The following is a 21,647-nucleotide window of genomic DNA, read 5'->3' on the forward strand; positions in this document are numbered from 1 at the left end:
AAGGAGGCGCGGGCTGAGCTGGCGAAGCCGGATTGGATGCGGGCGGCGGCGGGGTGACGTGGCGCGTGGGGATTGGTCGGGGTGAGGTGGAGGCTGGACATGTCCGGACGGAGTTGGACGTGTCCGGCGGCGCGAGGGGAGCGGGGCGGGTTTGGGGGGATTCATCCGCGAAAATGGATGGGGAGGACGTTTTGATAGCTAGAGGGAGTTAGGGGAGTCCAAATGAGGCACGGTTTTCGGCCAGGCGATCGTGATCGAACGACCGAGAGCATGGAGCGGGTTAGGATGGGTTTGGTGGGCTGTGGGAAGAGGCATTGGGCTGCAAAGAGAAAGGGGGTTTTGGGTTACGCGGTTAATCGTTGGAGTATCAAACGACCTCCAAATGGCACGAAACTTGACAGGCGGTCTACCGGTGCTATACCAAGGCCGCTTGGCAAACCTCGGGCCATTCCGAGAACGTTTAACACCCACTCACGAAAAGAGAGAAGAGGGAGACGCCGAAGGACATAGGAGTGCCGGATTGCAAAACGGACAACGGGGAAAATGCTCGGATGCATGAGACGAACACGTTTGCAAAATTAGATGCACATGATTACATGACAATATGCAACACGCAAGCAAATGACATGGCAACAACGACGAATAACTGGCAGACACCTGGCACATCGAATCCGGGGCGTTACAACCACTCTCCTCTTTCTATCTCTCCCACATGCGGACCCGCCCCAACTCCTTCCCTGTGTACATATATGTCGTGACTCTTTCCATAGCTCCCTAATGTATCATCGTTCTCAATTTCGCACATTGTTCTCTACACCATCTATTCTAGATCTCTCATGAAGTCCCTATCACACACACGATGACTCGCTTCCCTTGCGTCTCCGTACATAGGCCAATTTCGGACAACATCAACATTGTCTCCCTATCTATACGCCATTTATGGACACAAACGACCCCTCTTGCCCCCTCTCTTACTCTCTCTCTCTCTCTCTCCGTCACTAGCTCTCTCTCTCTCTCACTCGCTCTCACACCCCTCTCCCACACACACACTCGATGTCTCTTCCAAATAGTCTGCTCCCCCCGCCCGCACCCATGCTATCCCGCTACTACACATGTCACACCATTCCCCCTTCCCTTATACTAGGTTTACATCATCAGTGGTCTCTCTACTCCACATACACACACTCCCTCTCACACACAAACGCGTGCACAAACACACACAGACACGCACAAACACCCATTTATCTGGATCCTCATCTCGCCCCATGTCTGCATGTGTATCTCACACACTCACTCTCTAATTATGTATATGTGTCTCCACGTTACACAACACAAAGCCCCATGTACATGTCTCTCTCTATCCTCCACACACATAGACACAAAGAATCTGTTATCATTGCCTCAGCCTCTAACATATCACACACGCACACTGTCTCTCTCTCTCTCTCTCAAACACGCTCAACAAGGGTTTCCCCTTGAATAACTAACCGTCTATTCATCAACAGTCATGGCAGTACGGCGAACACGAGACGTGAAAAAGAATACATCTACACGTGCTTAGACCACCTAGTATGACTACTAGGACTAGAGCAAGCAAAAAAGCGCGCCGCCGTCACCCCCTCCTTATCGGCGACGGGAAAATCTTTGTTTTACACAGTCGAGAAGGCATTGTGCTAAGTCCCCACATGCCGAGGCGTCGAATAGAATGAAGATGCTAGTTTACGGAAGCAACTATCGATAATACGTTTGTATCTCCATACTTATATTTCTTCTCATATAAAAAACCGAGTTGGTGATGATGGTACATGTGCCATCTTGCAATATAGACCATCTGATCTATATCAGACGGATGGAAATTAAACTAAAAGATACCCGCACCCTCTCCACATTTGCAGACAAGGCCTTCCCTCGTTCATCCTTATCTCCAACAAACCTCATTGATGAGCAATTAAGAAAGGAAGCCTCTCGAACAAACTGGCCAGGTGGTCACTACCGGCATCGTCAATCCCCATGCCTCCGCTCAGTCAGACCACCAATCACCACCACACCCCACTCCTCTTCACCTTATCTCATATTTCTCGAGATATCATTAGTTTTTACACATGGGATTACTCCCACAAGGGTCAATCACAACAAGTGTTTCATAAAAAAATGCATCTTGATGTTCCGTGCAATGCACGGATCTTGCTAGTACTCCTACACAAGACTAAGTTGGTGATGATGGTGTGTCTGCCATCCGTCGTTTCTGACCATTAGATCTACATCTAACGACTGTGAGGTAAGTTATTGGCTTCTCTCACCAACATCCCACTTGTCTACCAATTTGCTGAAAAACCCATAATTAGTATCTTAAAACCAACCACATCCCTCCCTGACCTCACCAAAACAGCCCAAGGAATATATTCTAATTGAAACATAATATATCTCTAGTGACATATGTATATCAAAATTAGAGTGTTTTGTATCAAGTTTGTGAATAAGTATTATTCTAATTATGATTCATTGCAACACACATGAACATAGCTAGTATTTCCAACCATGCATTTTTTCCTAGTATTCCATAGTTTTGAGTTTTCCATCAAGATATTAGTCACTCATGGATGATATTTACTTTCAATCATGTACACATATGCACTATGTAACTAGCCTTGCTTATTGGCTTCCAAAGCTTAACTTTCACTCCTACTTAAAATAGGTAGAGTATTTAACAAAACCTACCACTTTCAAGCAGCCCTAGGAAGAATCTATTGTACAAAAAATAGCAAAAACATACCCAAAATTTCTTAATCCACGCCAAAAACTACTACCTAGTACTCCTACCGATTAGGTTAGTTTAAACCCATTTATGACAGGGTTGGCCCACACGTCCATGCTGGCGAGGAAGCTTAAACCAACACATTTTGTTTGACCATTGACACGAGGGACCCACATCTGACCTTCTATCCTGTTATTCCCTGTCAAATCATTATTTCTCCTGAACATTAGTTCAAACAGTACTGATGTGTGTTCGTCGGTGGCGCCGGTGATGAATGAGTTGGTCGCCGCTCCACCGGACGGGCCGGACGCTGCGCTGGCCTCCGCACGGGTTGGCAGGCTGACCCGAGCGTGACTCACGAGTGAGAAAGCCGCCGCGCTGGCCTTCGCTCGAGCCAGATGGTTGGCCTTAGCGCGGTGCACGCGAGCAAGACGCCACGCTGCCATGCCAATCTAGCTAGCAAACCTTGCAGACAAGCAGCTGGATGGAGCTATCTTGGCTAGCTAGCGGCCGCGAGCGCTGGACGGAGCTGGCATCCGGGCTGCCACAACATGGGCTCCACACCACCGGCGGTTTTGACCTTGCCTTCTGCTGGTGGCGGTAGCTGCGTCCCATGGCCGAGGATGACTAGGTGGACGGGACAGAGGTAGGAGGTCACTCGGGGATTTTTGTGGAGACTGACATGTAGGTCCCACAAGTCATAATGCCCGGGCGAATAGAAGGCGTTGACTTAATGGGCGACACGGGCCCTGTCAGAGGTTAGAGTTAGATTCTAACCCTAAACTAACTCTAACCAAAGTGGTGTTTGGATGGCAGGGTTAGATTGACAACAAAATTATCCAAACACGGCCATGGGTTGAAACCTGCCTATAACGGCACTTTGTAGTGTAATCGTTTCTTGGTAGGGTTGGTTGGTAAGAGCATGTACAATGGTTGATAAGGTAGTCTTATCTTAAGTCTGCCACGTATGCAAGTGGTAGTAGTTTCTTGGCATTTTAGTGGTTTCTTGCATTATTAGGGGTTTCTTGTAAGGAACAATGTACGTACTACTAGCGACAGAAGGCGATTCTAGGTTGTGTTGTACTCCAACGAGTACTACTAGTGGTCGCGGAGTGTATACCTCGTTTTGTGGGTTCGATCCCGGCCAAATGCACGACGGCCTTTTTTTAAATAGTATTACTACACTTTGCTGCGAGCTAATATTTTACACGGGTAGTTTGAGTTTTGAAGTCAAACGGACGTGCGGCCCCACAATCTGGGTGCACTAGATAGCCTAGCCACATGAACGGGTTTTCCTTCCCAGCATCCCGTGGCTCGCGTGCTCGCCCTAGCCGCACCTCGCTTGCAGCTTCCTCATCAGCTATAGTAGCATATTTAAACTAGCGCCTCCCAATTATGCCCGAGGAGCCGGAAAAACCTGACGGGGCATTGGGAACTGTGCAATATGGCTCCGTACGTAAAGTGCTCTACTACTACTCTGTAGCTTGTGGCGTTGCACGCATGGACTTCACTCCATTATCGGCTCTACTATAAAAGAAATTCCTCTTGACGTGTTTTTTTAAACGGAGGCAAAAGCTTTGCTTCATCTCATTCATAAAGAAGGAACTACTAACAAAGTTTGACGAGATCCATTACACCTCCACAAATGGAAGCGAAAAGCCTAGTCTCGCTGTATCAAATAACTCAAATGTTCCGCCCCCTCCACTTCCATTGATAGTACAACGATGGTTCTAGAGAACAGTAGTACCCTCCACTTCCAAAAACTACAGCGATGGTTCTAGAGAACAGTAGTACCCTCCACTTCCAACTGTAGCTCCTTGGCCCTAGGATTCAAGAGTTCAAAACTGGTGCACTATACTAGACTAGACTAGAAGTACAGTACATTGCACTACTAGTTGAGAAAAATTAGTACTAGTACTGCTACAGTACGAGTACATACTCCTCCGTCACATAATGTAAGACATTTTTTTACACTAGTTGGCGTGTACAAAAAATGGCAAAAACATACCCAAAATTTCTTAATCCACGCCAAAAACTACTACCTAGTGCCAAATTTTTTTACTAGTGCTATTATTTACAGTATAATGCAATCCCATAACGTTCCATAATGCTAGTACTAGTAGTAAATAATAGCCTTACCCCTTCGCTGAGGAACAATCTATAGTTGGAAGGGATCGGCCTTCCGGACTGGCTGGGCTTGAATACGTATGATGATGCCTACATGAGATTGAAGAAGATAGCAATTGTGGACCCGCTGACAAAGCAACCTGGCTACGATGATTACTATCTCATCGCGGTGTTCGACATAAGGATTGCCATCAATGCAAGAGGCAGTAATGGTAGAGGCTAGCGCATGTTGGCGGCGGCAAATTTGTACCCCTACACGTTCGAAGATGCCGTGCGCCATCTAGGCCGCATCTTCACGGTGACAAGCCAGGGGACTTGTTTCATCTGGTTGCCATCTTACGGTACGAGAGACTACAAACAGAATGCACAAACCATCATTTGCATCCCTAATGGTACTCCATTATTTTGCAGGGACCAGTCATCCCCCGATCAAAATAAGATCGCCGATCCTGGATGTGCATTTGCATCCGCTATTTGGTCTAACCTAGAACCTTGTAGCCGACTTTGTCATATTGGGATCAACTATCTTAGCAGTCGTTACCCATGGTACCACTGATGTGCAACATGGTCACACAATCTACCATGATCGGACCGTCACCATCTACCCAGGTATTCCATTTTTTGACCCTCTCGCTTTCTATTTCATTGTTGTACTAGTAGTATACTTAGTAGTACTAGTAGGAGTACCTTTTACCTTGGAGGACGCGTATAGCTAGCTAGGCCCTTGAAGACTTAAACCCACTAGCTGCCACCATTTTTGTTTTTCCATTTCTTACTATCTCATCCATGTAGCCAAGAGTGGCTATATATAATAAGCCGGTTATTTTACGTCCTCTATACCGGAGTAGTACTATTTGCTGCACAGTATTACTGACCGCCATATTTGAGAGTACTCGCTTTTCACCGGGGACAGCTACCCCATTGTGAAGCGGATGCCACCTTCCGTGCACGACACGGAAGGCCTGCCATTCATGAAGCATGGTTGTGTCTTGAGTGAGCACCGCCGGATGAACGACATGCTGGGACACGCTATCCCTAATTTATGCCGCTTCAGCTTGGATGAGTCTCCATCATGTGGAACCGGACTAGAAAGCTGTGATAATGATTCCCGTTGCCCACCGCTATGGATCGTGCCATCCATGAAGAACACCTGGGACTGGAACCTGGAGGAGGACATGTAGCCCATCTACAACGTGTAAGTGGAGTACGGTAATTGTGAACGGTAGCGCTGTGAATATATGTAGACTAGTTGTGCACAAATTTATCACATGAATTGGACATGAACTTGTGTGGCATAGTGGAATCTGTCCTTTAGAATTTATTACTAGTAAATGTGTTATGTGTACGTGCAACGTGTGTGGTTGTTGCACGGGCTCCAATACGCTCTTTGAGAAAAAAAGGTGGCACAACTTTGGATATACGTGACGTGGTGGCATCATACAGTAGCATCGTTCGCTATAGTTGTAGTACACTCCTACTAGGACGACAACTCCTATAAAACCTTGCACTTGGATCTTTGCCTCTTCGGGAGGTTCAACAGTTCGTACTCGTGTGAACCTTGCACTTGGCTCTTCGCCTCTTCGGAAGGTCCAACAATGATGATACTATAGTACAATATGCTTCTGGCAATCTGACACCGATTGAACTGCTGCACGTCCACCGCGAGGGAGAGCGCGAGGGCGAGGGAGAGGGAGAGGGAGAGGGCGATGTAGTCAAAACCCTCTCCTCGTCATATGAACCACCGCGCGCGTGGGCGAGGGACAGGCGTAGTAAGCAAACTTCTCCTCGTTCGGCGAGTTGACGGGACACATCAAAGCAGTACTAGTACTAGTAGTCCATACTGCGTCCTTTCCAATTAATATGGCTTAATTTGAAATAAGAAAATACACTGGTGGTCAATGTATGTTACAATACGCTCTTTACGGTCACTATATATAGTTTTGCAGTGATTATACGATCACTAGCTCATCGTAGAGCACCGTATTGCACCCTACTGACCGGCCAAATAGTCGACGTGGCACTTTGTTGACTGGTTAAATTGTCACCTGGTTTCTGGGTCCCACCTGTCAGTTGGCAGAGCAAAGAAATCAGTTAAACAAAACTTTATGCAGGTGCGACACGAGTCCAACCCTTGCGTGCGAACCGCCCTGGCTATGTATGTGAGTGCATGCACGTGTACTCCCTCGGTCTTCCTACAAAGAGTGTACATCGTCTATAAAACAAAGAGTTTAGTACATGATGTACATCTACACTTCCAATGCATTTAGCCTTTAATCTAAATCGATTGATTGACTAATGCACCAACTTGTGCGATAGGTATAGGCTACATGTCTATCCTTAATTACAGCATGCAATGGCCTTCATTTAATCTTCTTCTCTCAATGGTCACATGCACACATAAGTCTGCTACTTTTGGGCGTTAATTATGCCCTGGTCAATGTGCAAATCCCTAAATGTACAGTCTTTCACGGACGTAGGGGGTAGGTTGAGCACTTGAGCGTGATCGTGTGTGTTGCTTCGTGTGCTGTGTGCCGCATTGGGTGCGTGAGTGTTGTGTGCGTCCATGTGTACGTGTGACTGTTGCATGTTGCATGCATGCATGCATGCATGGGGCTTACTCCCTCCCATTGACATGTTCATATTTCAAGCTTCCTCTGTTTCCTCCATATGGTGATACTCCCTCTATTCCCAAATACAGAGTAAAAGCCTCCCTCTGTTCCCAAATACGGAGTATTTGTCTTTCTACAAATTTCAACAAGTGACTAGGTACGGAGCAAAATGAGTGAAGTGAGCGTAGAGGCATAGGGATACTGTAGAAAGGAAGTCCTCGCGATCCATTATTCCCCATCTCGGTCAGAGAGAACTATTCAACTAGTCTTCGCAGTGAAGTGACAATACAAGCTGCAGTAGATGGGACACGCAATTAATAAGCTGAACCAACGTGTTGGTGTTGCTAAATCAGCCTTACCCAGTACTGCCATCATGTTTTCCAGTAGAGCACGCTTCCGCAAATACGCCTACGCACCTCTGTCCTCCATTAACTGACATATGGGCCCTCTTGTGGTAGACACACATGTCATCGGTGTAACTATTTACACTCCGAAGGACGGTATATCCTGGTAGTAGTACTAGTAGAATTGAGGTTTAATGCACTTTCTTCCCCGTCTTCCACTCTTCTTCCTCCTCTCTTCTTCTTCATCTTCTCTTCCCCATCATCGGCCGCACACCATATACCCTCGCTCACTTCTCGCCCGCTCGCGCCATCTTCCTTGGTAGCTCGCGCGTACCATATCCCCCTGCTCTCTACTCGGCCACACGAGGAGAAGCTTCTTCACTCGCCCGCCCGAATCAACTTCCCCGCTGGCTCCCAGGCACCAAACACCCCAATGGCAGAACCGACTGACATGCAGAGCCGCGATTCGAATTCCCTCCCCGATGTTCTCTTGGAGCAGATCTATAATCATATGGACCTACTCAGCACCGTCCCTTTGGCCGCATGATCGGTGTCTTTGTACCGTCTACTCGTCTGCAACTGGCTGGCTCTTTTCAAGACACCCTGCTTGCTGATGCCCGATCCTCGCAGGTGGCCTAGACACCGACTTGACGATCCTACGGAGGTTGCCATGGTGCCCCTCGACATGCTACTACTACCCGTCCACCTGTCCCTCATGCGCGGCCAATAATAGGCGGGCATGAAGGCCAACTGGATCGTCCTCATCCACCAATCCGGTAGTCTGTGGCGTCTCGTGGATATCTACACCCAACGAGAGATCACCCTTTCATCGTTGGATACCGCCGCCATCGAGCCTCATGGCCCACCGGATACTCCTGCCTACTATGCACGAGACGCGTCAATCTTTTGGCTCGGCCTCTATTTGCTGAAAGTTGTAATCTGCGAATTGCCCAAACCATTAGAAGACTACATGGATTACAAGCTCATTGCCTTGTTCAGGATGGGATTAGTCTATCTGGAATCCGGTTGCCATACATGGTTATGGCTCATCATCAATCCTGTTGAGGCAACATTTCTGTCTGATGCTATAGTGCAGGATGGCATCGTTTACGCGGTCGACGCATAGATTGGCTACCTATATTGGTGGAATCTATCGTCGTGTAATTGTTCTATCTCATCTCATCTTTACCTTATGAATATGACTGCATGTTTGTTGTTACAAATTTAGAATACATAGTATGTCTATAACCACATCATTGCTATATGTTCCTCTCATTTCCTATATTTTTATGACCACACATGTTATTGTTAGAGTTGATATGAGAACAATTGGCATCTAACGATTGTTAGAATACATATTATGAGCATAACATCATGATTGCTATACGTTACTCTCGTTTACAAGATTTTTATAACAACGCATGTTATTGCTTAGAGTTGATATGAAAACAGTGGTAGTAAGTGGTATGGTAGAATATGAGTAGGCTCTGTCATACTCCCTCCGTTCCAAAATAGATGACCCAACTTTATACTAAAGTTAGTATAAAGTTGGGTCATCTATTTTGGAACGGAGGGAGTAGCTGTTTTCCTCTCATTGTTACATGATGTTTGAACCATGACATATTGCTAGAATATGAAAGCCATTGGCTTATTTTTTTAACTTGGGGTATGATTATGACCACGACATTGCAATTCTCTGTCTATGATATGTGTCACTGTTATAATAATCTTAATTCCACACATACTCTGAACATGATTGTTTATTTTTGTCCCTTTGGTATCCAATTTGAATTGTTGCAGCAGACGCAAATGCGTTGGCCTTCATGATTCCGGGACCTGGAATCATACCAGCCGATGGGTGCTGGTTTATCGCTCGTTCAGCTGACGGCGGTCATTTGATGCTCATTCGCACGTACCAAATTGACCAAACAATTACATCAAACCACATGCAGTACAATGCATGGGGCGTTCGTGACATTGATGGCTATGGCTGCTTCGTGTTCGAGAAAGATCCCAGCTCCGTTGGGCCGGGCGTATTCAACTAGAGGCGGGTTTACAGCCTCGGCAACCACTCCTTGTTCCTCGGGCTTAATTATCTGATCATACAACCAATCATCGATCATATCACTGGCGATGATTACCGTGCTATGCAACTTCCATTCGCGAGGGGTGACTATGTTTACACATCATACCATGGGTTTCATGAATCACCATATCCAGAGATTCGTCGACACAGCTTGTTGCCAGATAATCTTCAGTGTGTGAAAGGCATCAAGCTTCCAGGCGATGGATGGCTTTTGCAAACCCGACATGCGGCGATGTGGTTCATGCCAACAGCAAATATGCACAACTTGATTCGTGCTGATATCTAGACTGAGCCATGTATTCTGCTGCTGTAGCACGACCCTCTTTTGTTGGATATTATGTACTGTTGTTAGTTTGAAGCACTCCTCTAGTTTGAAGGATAGATACCTCCTGGGATCAAGTGCATCCTAACTCACCTACGTAGGATGTACTGATATATATATATGTATATATATATATATATATATATATATATATATATATATGGATTGACTATTCATCACCCTGGGTGAGGAATAGTTATTCTTCACCCCCACTATTTTACCACCAATTCACTGTAATTTTATGTTTCGTAAGCTTTATCTTATTTCGAACGTAAAAAGAGATCGTAAGAAAACATACAATCGCCGTAAAAAATATTTTATGTTATGTAAAATTACAAACATAAAAACATAGTGTAAAATATACATGAACTCCAAATTTTTTGTCTTATGACCTATATTTTTTTCTTATACCAAATTTTACGTAGTGAATCAATAGGAATGTAACTATTTGAACTCCAAACGTAATTTAATTATGAAGTGACTGTAAGATTACCTCGGGTGAAGAATAACTTATTCTGCACCCTGGGTGATGAATAGCACCACTATATATATATATATATATATATGTATGTATGTATATATATAAACACTATTCTGATCACAACCTGAACTGCCTGAGTAACGCGCCTGAACTTCCCTCTGTATGAACCCGACCTTCGGGCTATCTTCGCAACCGTGGCTTCCACCGCGAATTATTCTGGTTAGTCGTGTTCTATATGATGTTAGTGTATTTATAAAATAAATACCGGTTTTAAATAGGTATCTTGCTCATTGGTAGATTTTGCTCTCGGGTTGTGATGAAATTGCGTTTTTTGCAATTTCACTGCCTGAGTTGTTCGACCTAAACTTCCCCTAGTGCTAGGTTGAACTTCCGCCAACATTGCCCAAATGGGGCTTGCGATATACCATTGGAAAGCTATGGACATCAGTATCATGACCCAAGTTAAATTTTTGGCAAAATGTAAGCGGTTTAAAAGCAGTTTTGAAAACCGTTTTTTCTTCATACAAAAAACGTGAATCGTATTTTCGATCGCATTTCAAAACCGTTTATCGGAATGAGGCAAATGATATGGCGTTGGAAAGCTGCTGCAAAACCACTCCTTCCACATGTTGTAAGTTTTCTCTAATTCCCTACTGTTAAAGAGTAATTTGGAAAATCGTAAAATTTTGCAAACCGAATAGCCAAGTTCGTATTTTTGATGCCATTTCTAAATGGCTTATCCAATTGAGGCAAATGATATGGCGTTGGAACGCTTATGAAAATGCGTTACTTTTTCATGTTAAAAGTTTTTTCTAATTCTGAACGATTTAAAAGTGATTTATAAAACGATACAAGTTCTACCGAGTTTGTATTGTCGAGCTAATTCTTTAACCGTACGTCCGAATGCAGCAAATGATATGGCGTTGGAAAGCCCGAGGAAATGTGAAACTTTCTGGTATATATTATTTCTCCAAATTCCTTACAGTTTTAAGTAAATTTTGAAAATGGCTAAAAACTTATTTTGGCCATAATTTATACAGAATATATCAGAATCGGGCAAATAATATACCGTTGAAAAGCTACAAAAAATGCGGAACTTTTTCATGTTGACAGTTTTCTTTGATTCTTAGCCGTTTTCATGTAATTTCGAAAATGGCGAGATCATTCGTTCTGCCTTTATCGCGAAACAGACTCTTCGAAAATGCACTACGTGAAGAACCTGAACTTCTTGGCGCGTGTACCTGGACTTCACTCTGTTTTTCACGTGATTTTTCTACCCTTAGCTCTCTATCCACTCACCGAAACACTCACCGAAATTGAGCAACTAATATACCGGTGGAAAGCTGATGTAAACACGTAGCTTTTCCGTGTTGATCGTTTTTTCATACCCGCGACGAGTTTAAAAGTTTTTCATCTGAAATTCATTCACTATAGTAGTCGAACTTCCTACTGTTTTCGCATTGAACTTCAGTGACGTGTTTTTCATTTGTAATTTTCTCATTCATTCGTCCGTGTTACACAAACGATATTCCTTTTGTACAAACTTCTATCACAATAATTTTTTCAACTTTCTCCGACGGAGGATTTGAACTTATAACAACAAAACTTTCAGACTTTGCTTTTTTATTCTTTTTAATACAAAATGCACACCGTGTAGTATGCGAACTTCTGGCAGTTATCAATTTGAACTCCTCTCGGTTACATGAAAATATCTGAGTTTTTTATGAATTTTTAATCTGATTTTCTTAATCCTTTTTTATGAAATTTTGAAGCACTCTTTTTTTTTAAAAAGTTGAACTTCTTTTTATTTTATTTTTGAACTTCTTGTTTCCATTCTTTAATAACGAGGAAAATCTGAGTTTTCTATAATCATCGAACTTCTCCATCTTTTCAATATGGGCTTCCTGGTTTTATTTCTTAATATTTTTATGAATTTTGAAGCGCTCTGTTTTTGTAAAGTTGAACTTTTTGTTATTTTATTTTTGAACTTCTTGTTTCCATTCTTCAATAACGAGGAAAAAATCTGAGTTTTCTATAATCATCGAACTTCTCCATTTTTTTAATATGGACTTCCTGGTTTTATTTCTTAATTTTCTTTATGAAATTTTGATGCGCTCTATTTTTAAAAGTTGGACTTCTTGTTATTTTATTTTTGAACTTCTTGTTTCCACTTTTTAATAACGAGGAAAATCTGAGTTTTCTATAATCATCGACCTTTTTCATCTTTTTAATATGGACTTCCTGGTTTATTTCTTAATCTTTATAATTTGAAAATTTTATTTTCTTTTTAAAATCAAATTGCTCCCAAATAATAACTGAGCTTCTTTGAGGATTGAAAGAATTATTTTAAAGGGCAAAAAAACAATTTCTTTGAACTTATCAAACTTCTCCATGTTTTTAATTAAATATCAAACTTCTCGATGTTTTTAAATTGAACTTCTTGGTTTTATTTTTCAGTAACGAGAAAAACTGAGTTTTTAATGTACACTGAATTACTCTATTTTTTAAAAATGAACTTCTTGGTTTAATATTTAGTATCGGGGGGAATCTGAATTTAAAAAAAAGGAAAATCTTTTTAAAACTTTTTTTGTTGTTTCCTTATTTTAATTTGAACTTATTAGTTATTATTTAGAACGAGAATCTGAGGTTTTTATAAACTTTGAATTTCTGTGTTATTTTAATTTGAACTTCTTAGTTTTATTCTTTAGTAACGAGGAAAATTGAGTTTTTTGAACTTCTTTGTTTTGAAATTTTGAACTTCTTTGGTTTTATTTTTTGATAATGCGAAAAATCAAAATTTCTTATAGACATCGAACTTCACCATTTTGAAAATTTGAACTTCTCAGTTTTATTGGTTCGTAACGGGGAAAATGGTTTTTATAGGAACAATGATAACACACCGTTATTTTAATTTCAACTTCTAGTTTTTAAAGAATATGGAAAATCGGTTTTTATACAATCTTTTGAAATGCTCCTCTTTTTAATTTGAACTTCTCCGATTTTTTTACAAACACGGAAAATACGTTATAAAGGTTTTTGAACTACTTTTTATTAACTTTTGCTCGAATTTTTTTGAACGTCCAAATTTGTCTTTTAGATATTAAAAATTTCATTTTTTTTAACGTTGACCCGCTTCGGTTTTCAAATTTGAACTTCTCATAGAATTTTGTCGCGACATTTTATGCATTTTTTGCTTTTCGGAGAAAAGGCCTAGGCGGTTCCTTTTTTCATTTGATATTTTTCTTCTATACGTGGTACACGTGAACTTCGAAATTTCTGAAACATGAACTTCGTGTGCTATTATTTTATTTCATGAAACTCCATAGTTTTTATTCTTTGAATTCCATGATTTTTTTGTGTACATTTTTTTGGTTTGAACTTCGATGTTCGTTATACCTGAAGTTTCGAAATCACACATTTTTATACACATTTTCCCTTGAATCCAACATGTGCAAAAACAATAGGAAATTTTTGGCGTGAAAAACAACATTTAAAAATATGTAATTGGAGGTCGGACATCCCGCAATATAAATTCTGAACCGTGCATGAAGGTGGACGTGAACTTCTTATTTTTATTTTCCTAGAAAATGGAAAGAATTTGAGTTTTCCGTAAATATCAAACTACTCCTTTTATTTTAATTTGAACTTCTTTAGTTTTATTTTTAGTTAGAAGAAAAACTATGTTTTTTTTATAAATATCGAACTTCTCTATTTTTATAATTTGGACTTCTTGGTTTATTGGAAATACTTTTTTCCATTTTTTGAATCGGTAAAACAATGTTCTTTTTATGAAAAAAATATCAAAGTCATGTGTTATGTTTATTTGAACTTTTTGCTTTTCTTTAGATACAATTTTTTTGAAATTTTTGTAAACTTTGACCTGGTGCTATATCTTTGGCAAAATGAAAATTTTCACCTCTAATATATTTTTTGAGAAACGACCCTTTTTTGTGTGGCTAGGGTTTTGGATTTAGCTCCCGTGAGATCAACACCCGTCAATCAAAGAAAGCTTTAACTAGTGCACCGTCCATAGAAGGCAAGTAGCACTAGCAGTACTAATGTATGCTCTTCTCCAAACAAATAGTAATTTTTTATACACAAAACCATGTTTGCTTTTTCACCAGACCTTTTGGTCCTTATCTCTCCATCTTATCTACTAGAAGTAACCACCACCACACATTTATTCCTTGTTCTCTCAACTCCCTACCACTTTCTCTACTCAATAATACGATAGCTAGCAAAATGGATGCAGCGACCATAGGTACAAAAGTTTAGGTCCAGGAGCGCTGCGGGAACGACTGTTTTGGGAATGGCTCTTCCTCTGCTGACCTCACGACATCTTGAGCCCAGATCCATCCCCAGCCCCGAAGCTTCTCAACTATCTGCTTCCATCCTGTCGCTCCCTTGCTGCATCGCCCGGCAGCTATTCAGCGGCGGGCAGCTCACCCAAGAAATTTCATGCACTTGCTGAGGAACCCGAGACGCGGTTGAAGCTGCCCTGTCTCTCAGGTGACCGGATCTTGCAAGCAAAACTGAACTTCCACTTTAGCAGGTGAGGCAGGGCATCGAGTGGAACGATGCTATGGTGTAGAGGTGGCTCTGCAGGCCAGGGAGGCCCTTGCTTGATGAGGCGGTGGCCTACATACCTACCGGAGGAGAAATATATCTACCTACTTTTTCTTCATAGTCTGACCTGCTGCATCTTCACAGTCCGGCCCGCTACATCCTCACGCAGGTTCGAGCACAACAAGCTTGCCTTGGTGGAAGACCTCAACACCGAGGAGGTGGATTGACTGCATCTGCATCAGCAGCAAGCTGGGGACTATGATGGAAGGTTTCCCTGGACTGCACGCGGTTGTGGCGGTTGGGCTCAAAGCCAAGCATGGCCATGGAGGAAGTGCAGCAACTGGATCCTGGTGGCATGCAGGAAGAATATTGGGGCCTCGCACCGGAAGTAGGCAGGGGCCCGGCGTGCCGGTCTCGCACAAGAAGAGGCAGGGTCGCCAGCGGGCCAGGAGGAGGTGGGGTGGGGAGGGGCGATGGCGGCGTCCTCGCACCGCCGGAAGCAGGCAGGGGCGCCGACGGCCCCACGCTCGGAGGAGGCTTGGGGGGCAGCGGCGCGTCAGGCGTAGACAGGTCAGTGGTGCTAGTGCCAGGAGGAGGCGGGGGAGGCGGCGCTAAGAGGTCGCGCGACAGCGAGATCTGGCAGAGTGGTGCTCGGGGTTACAGGCGCCGGCGGCGCCGGCGGTTCCAGGGGCTGGTGCCGACAGGTCAATGGGTGGGAGGTGGGGATCGAGGAAGTGCGGGAGGTGGGGATCATGGGAGGTGGGGACGGTCATTCGTTGTTTTTTGTTCCGGCGGGTTCGGGAGTTCGAGAACACCGAATCGGGCCTATATAGTTAGATCGTGATCCAAATAACTATTCTAATCCTGGTATTAGAATAGTGCCACCCTATATATATATATCAGTTAAGCTTCAAGTGCGTACTTGTTAGTTAAACCTATGTATAAATTGTGACACTAAATACGACTAGTAAGCAGTACAGTAGCAGTACTAGTATAAGTTGGTCCAATTATTCATCATGTCCACACATGAATTGACGTGACAACATGCTGCACGTGAGGTGACACAAGAATCCCTGCGGCGTGTTCGGGTATTCTGGACTTCAGATTTGGAGTACCACTTTTCTGTCGAAATCTTTCATCATTCACTTAAAACAGTCGACTGATCATACATTGAGTACCATATAACTGGAATTACCTATGCAAGTCGAAGAAGGATTGGCCGGTGCTGCCGGCTGGCGTCAAGTTCGATCCCATAGATCAGGAGCTGATCGAGCACCTTGAGGCCAAAGTGAGTGCTGATAGCGCGAGATTTTAGTCTCTCATCGATTTGTTCATACCAACCATCGACAGCAAGCACGGCATATTCTACACCCAACCTGAGAAACTTCCAGGTAAGACATCGATCGGCAGTATACTTGCACAAACATATTCCTTTGTTTATAGCTTTTTTTTGTTTTTAGACGTACACCTGGTGAAGCAATTACAATTTGACAGTTAATAAAAAGTGAAACAAGTGACTGCAACATGCCAAAGATGTTATGAAAATGCCAAGTACGTACACTAAAACCTGTATTCCACAATACTATAGGTATCACACTGAGTGGACTAAGGAAGCATTTCTTCCAGCGCAATTCCAGGGCTATCAAAAGGGGCACGTGGACGCGTCGCAAGATACATTCGTAGTGTGGCATGCACGCGATGTGGCACAAGACCGGCAATACCTTGCCGGTGATGGTCAATGGCCGGCAGACAGGCAAAAAAAGGTTCTTGTGCTGCACACCAACAAGAACTTTGATGAGCATAGGACCAATTGGGTGATGCACCAGTACCACCTCAGGGACCTGGAACAAGAGAAGGAACGGGAGCTGGTCCTCAGCAAGATTTTCTACCCAACGAAAACTAGGGCCAGGAGTAAAAAGATTATAAGTTAGTTTGGTATTGGTAGTTGTACTACCTTGTCGTCCGCAAGTTGGTATTGTTGTTAACGATCTTTTGGTAGGAACTTGCATTTGCTTCCAACCATCATGCCGAGGGTCGACGCGGATATAAAGCTGAATCATTTGTTTCGAAACGAATTTTCAGGCACCTGATTTTTATTTGATTGGTAGCATAAGCACCTGCCGTTCGAATTCCCAGTTCTCCAGTTTTTTAGAAACAAGTGCATGCACTTATTATCATGATGAAAAAAAATATCCCTGCTGCATCCCAGTTATTAGTCTGTACTTGCAGAATTCTCTCGTTTATTGAGCATGTATATTGTTTTTTCATGTCGAGCAAGTTTCAACTGTGTTGTAGACTGCCCAGGGTTGGTTTTTTTTAACAGGCCCAACCCATGACGACAATGGGGTAGAAAGATCCAGCAGGTATCTACTGGCCTCTGGCCCGCCAGCGTTAGTTATATTTTGTCTTATTACATCCACAGGCAGTTTTTTTTACTGAATCAAACACACAACCCAGTTCTATTATCCTCTTGAAACGCATGTCCTACATCTGTTTTCTAATCTCTACCTATAGTTTTACTAGTTCATATACACGTATCATTACATTAAAAAACCATAAAATTCCCTTTTCATATTTACATCCTTACTCTTGTTGTTTTTTCCCACCCAGCGCTGATTTTTTTACCACTGGTTTTCCCTTTAAACCAACTTAATTGTCCCACGTCTTATATGCTTACAAAAACAAAACAATTTTTTGGCAAATCAATAAGTTCTTAAAAAATGTTTATCATTTAGGGATTACAACAGTTTGGACTCCACCGAAAATATGCAAAATAAGGTTGAACTTTTTGACCGTGGTCCTGGGCAGAAAATGGGCTGTAATAAATTACTTAAGAATTAGCAAATGGGATGCAAATTATAAACAATAGCAAACGGGCTTTATGTTGTCTGCCACAGATTTGGAGGCTGACTTGTGGGCGTACTATGTTCATGTGTACACAAGGTTTCTCCAAAAAGAAACTTGGTCAACAATCGACTCCACCAGCGTCAGACCGTTAGATGTCAATCTAACGACAATCGTGCCTCTTCAGTCTCTAATCTTCCTGCCCCAGCCGCCCAAACCAGCGCCATCGGAACCGCCTGCTCCCGCCTCCCATGGACGGTTGTGCTGCCGGGCAGGCCTCACGGCCCCATCATACTCGCATCCCTCGCCTGTCTATCCCTCTACTCAGCCAGACCTCCTGTTATTTTCTGGCGATGGCAGCCGAACCAGTCAACCCTCATACTCTCCACCGCATGGGCAGCCACTGCCGTGTCTTCCCCGGCTCCGAGTCATTCCCTTCGTAGGCCTCGCCGTCGTCCATCACCCTGGTGCTCTCGACGCGGCGTGGTCAACGATGTCCATACAACGGCCGTAGTGCTTCTAACCTCTAGTCTTCTTGCTCCAGCCGCCCAAAGCAGCGCCGGTCATGCCGCATGGTCCTGCCTCCCGTGGACGGCTATGCTGTCGCGGAGGCCTCACCGCCCCCATACTACTCGCACCGTTGGCCAGGCCATCCCTCCACTCACCCACTCCCCCTGTTATTCTGCGGCGATGGCAGCCTCACACCGCAGCCGAACCGGTGAACCCTGGTACTCCTCTCCGCGTGGGCATCCACGGCCGCGTGTTCCCCGGCTCCGCGTCGTCCCCTTCCTATGCCTCGCCGTCGTCCACCGCCATGGTGCTCTCGGCGTGGCGTGGTCAATGTGGTCAACGACCGACTTCCATCGGAAGAGTACTGTACGTGGAGAGGCTGACATCTGGGTCCACGGCAGCCGCAAGGAAGTGCCTCCTTATTACGTGCAAAATAATTATTCCTCCACCTAACAGCAGGGACCCACCGGACGGGCCACTAGTATTTCGTGAAAAAAACGTTTCCCCCCTGACTGCTGGGACCCACCGGACGGGCCACCGTATTTCGCGAAAAAATGTTTCCCCCTGACTGCTGGGACCCATCGGACGGACCACCGTATTTCATGAAAAAACATTCCCCCCGCTATCAACTCGGACCAACCGGAAGTGCCTCCTTATTACGCACAAAAAATGAATACTCCCCCTGCTAGCTGGGACCGACCATGGTGGTAGGCTGACTTGTGGGTCTACTAAGTTGACGGGGACGAAGGGCTTTGTCAACTTAGTCAATATGAACAATTCGCTCCAGTGACCGTACGATGTCCATCCAACGGCCGTCGTGCTTCTTCAATCTCTGCTCTTCCTGCTCTAGCCGCTCAAACAAGCGCCGGCGGGACTGCCTGCTCCCTCCTCCCCGCGGCTGGCTGTGCTGCCGCGCAGGCCTCACCACCCCACCGTACTCCCATCGCTGGCCTAGCCAACCCTCTACTCAACCACACCTGCTATTATTCTCCGGCGATGGCAGACGAACCAGTAAACCCTCATACAGCCGTACTCCCCTCCGCGTGGGAAACAACTGCCAAGTCTTCCCTGCCTCCGTGTCGTTCCCTTCCTAGGCCTCACCGTCGTCCACCGCCCTGGTGCTCTTGGCGCGGCCTGGTCAACATGGTCAACAACCGACATGCATCTGAAGTGGACAGTACGTGGAGAGGCCGATAGCTGGGTCCACGGCCGCATGCAAGGAAATGCCTCCTTATTACGCGCAAAATAATGATTCCTCCACCTGACATTAGGGACCCATCGAAAGGGCCTCTATATTTCACGAAAAAAACGTTACCGCCACTGACAGCTCGGACCCACCAGCTATATCTTCACACGCAAGGAAGTGCCTCCTTATTTCGCACAAAAAAATGAATACCCCCCAATTAGCTGGAACCCAGTATAGTGGCAGACTGACTTGTGGGCCTACTAAGTTGACGGGGACGGAGGGCTTTGTCAACTTAGTCAATATGCATGATTCTAGCTCCAGTGATCGTACGATGTCCATCCAACGGCCATAGTGCTTCTTCAACCTATGGTATTCTTGCTCCAGCCGCCCAAACCTGCGCAGGTCGTGCCTCGTGTTCCTGCCTCCCGTGGCCGGCTGCGATGCGGCGGAGGCCTCACCGCCCCCTATTACTCCCACGCCGGCCAGGCCATCCCTCTACTCACCCACACCCCCTGTTATTCTGCACGGCAGCCTCATACCGCAGCGAACCAGTGAACCCCCGTACTCCTCTACGCATGGGCATCCACTACCGCGTCTTCCCCGGTTCCATGTTGTCCCCTTCCTAGGCCTCGCAGTCGTCCACCGCCCTGGTGCTCTCGGCGCGGCGTAGTCAACGTGGTCAAGGAATGGCTTCCATCGGATGTGGACTGTATGTGGAGAGGCTGACAGCTGGGTCCACGACCACAACAAGGAAGTGCCTCCTTATTACGCGCAAAATAATTATTCCTCCACCTGAAAGCGGGGACCCACCGGACGGGCCACCGTATTTCGCGAAAAAAACGTTTCCCCCTGACTGCTGGGATCCACCAACTACATCTTCGCATGCAAGGAAGTGCGTCCGGGCAAAAAAAAAATGATTCGGCCCCTGACTGCTGGGACCGACCAGCTACATCTTCACAGGCAAGGAAATGCCTGACAGTCGGGACCCACCTAGTCGAAGTGTATGTAGTGTTGTCATTCTGGTCACGAACGTGTACATACATACTGGTCGTTGTAGAGGCGCGCACCTGTTGTAGTAGAGGCGCGCACGTAGCGTGTACACGTACGTACAACGGCCAGGGTGCAAGAAAGAAAATACGGCCACATATGTACATACGGGCAGGGTCTCAAACGCCTACTCGCGCATATGTACGGCCAGGGCTCGTGTACATGGCTGGGTCAGAACGGAGAAACTGCATCATCGTCGTGTTCATGGGGAGGCAACGGAATGCGTCATGTTCATGCGGAGGTAACAGAATGCGTCGTGTTCATCGGGAGGCAATGGAACGCGTGGGAGCCAACCGGCTTGGACGGAACAGGCGATGGAAATGAGGCCTGACGTACCGCAGAACGGAGGAAATGGCCTTGTGTTCGACTGGCCACGTTCGAAACGGGATCCTGTTCATCGGGAGGGGTGTGGCGTACCGCAAAATGAAGGAAACAGACCTCCTACGTCGAAATGGGGGTCCTGCTGAACGGGAGGGGGGTGGCATACCGCAAAACGGACGAAGCGAACTTGTGTTGGAGTGCGACGGTCGAAATGGGGGTCTTGTTGATCAGGAGGGGTGTGGCGTACCGCAAAATGGGACTCCATGGGATACTGTACATCTCCACCGTCAACCTCCTCCAGCCTCCACGGATTTCTGTTCATCCTGCCTCAACCACGCGCTACTCCACCAGCTACTGTTCAACCACCCCTCCACGGGCACCCCTCCACCGTCTACTGTCAATCCAGCCCTCCACGGGGTCATCCTATTCATCCAGCCCTCCACGGGGTC

The sequence above is a fragment of the Triticum dicoccoides genome, chromosome 4B (assembly GCF_002162155.2).
Source record: "Triticum dicoccoides isolate Atlit2015 ecotype Zavitan chromosome 4B, WEW_v2.0, whole genome shotgun sequence".
Classification (NCBI taxonomy): Eukaryota; Viridiplantae; Streptophyta; class Magnoliopsida; order Poales; family Poaceae; genus Triticum; species Triticum dicoccoides.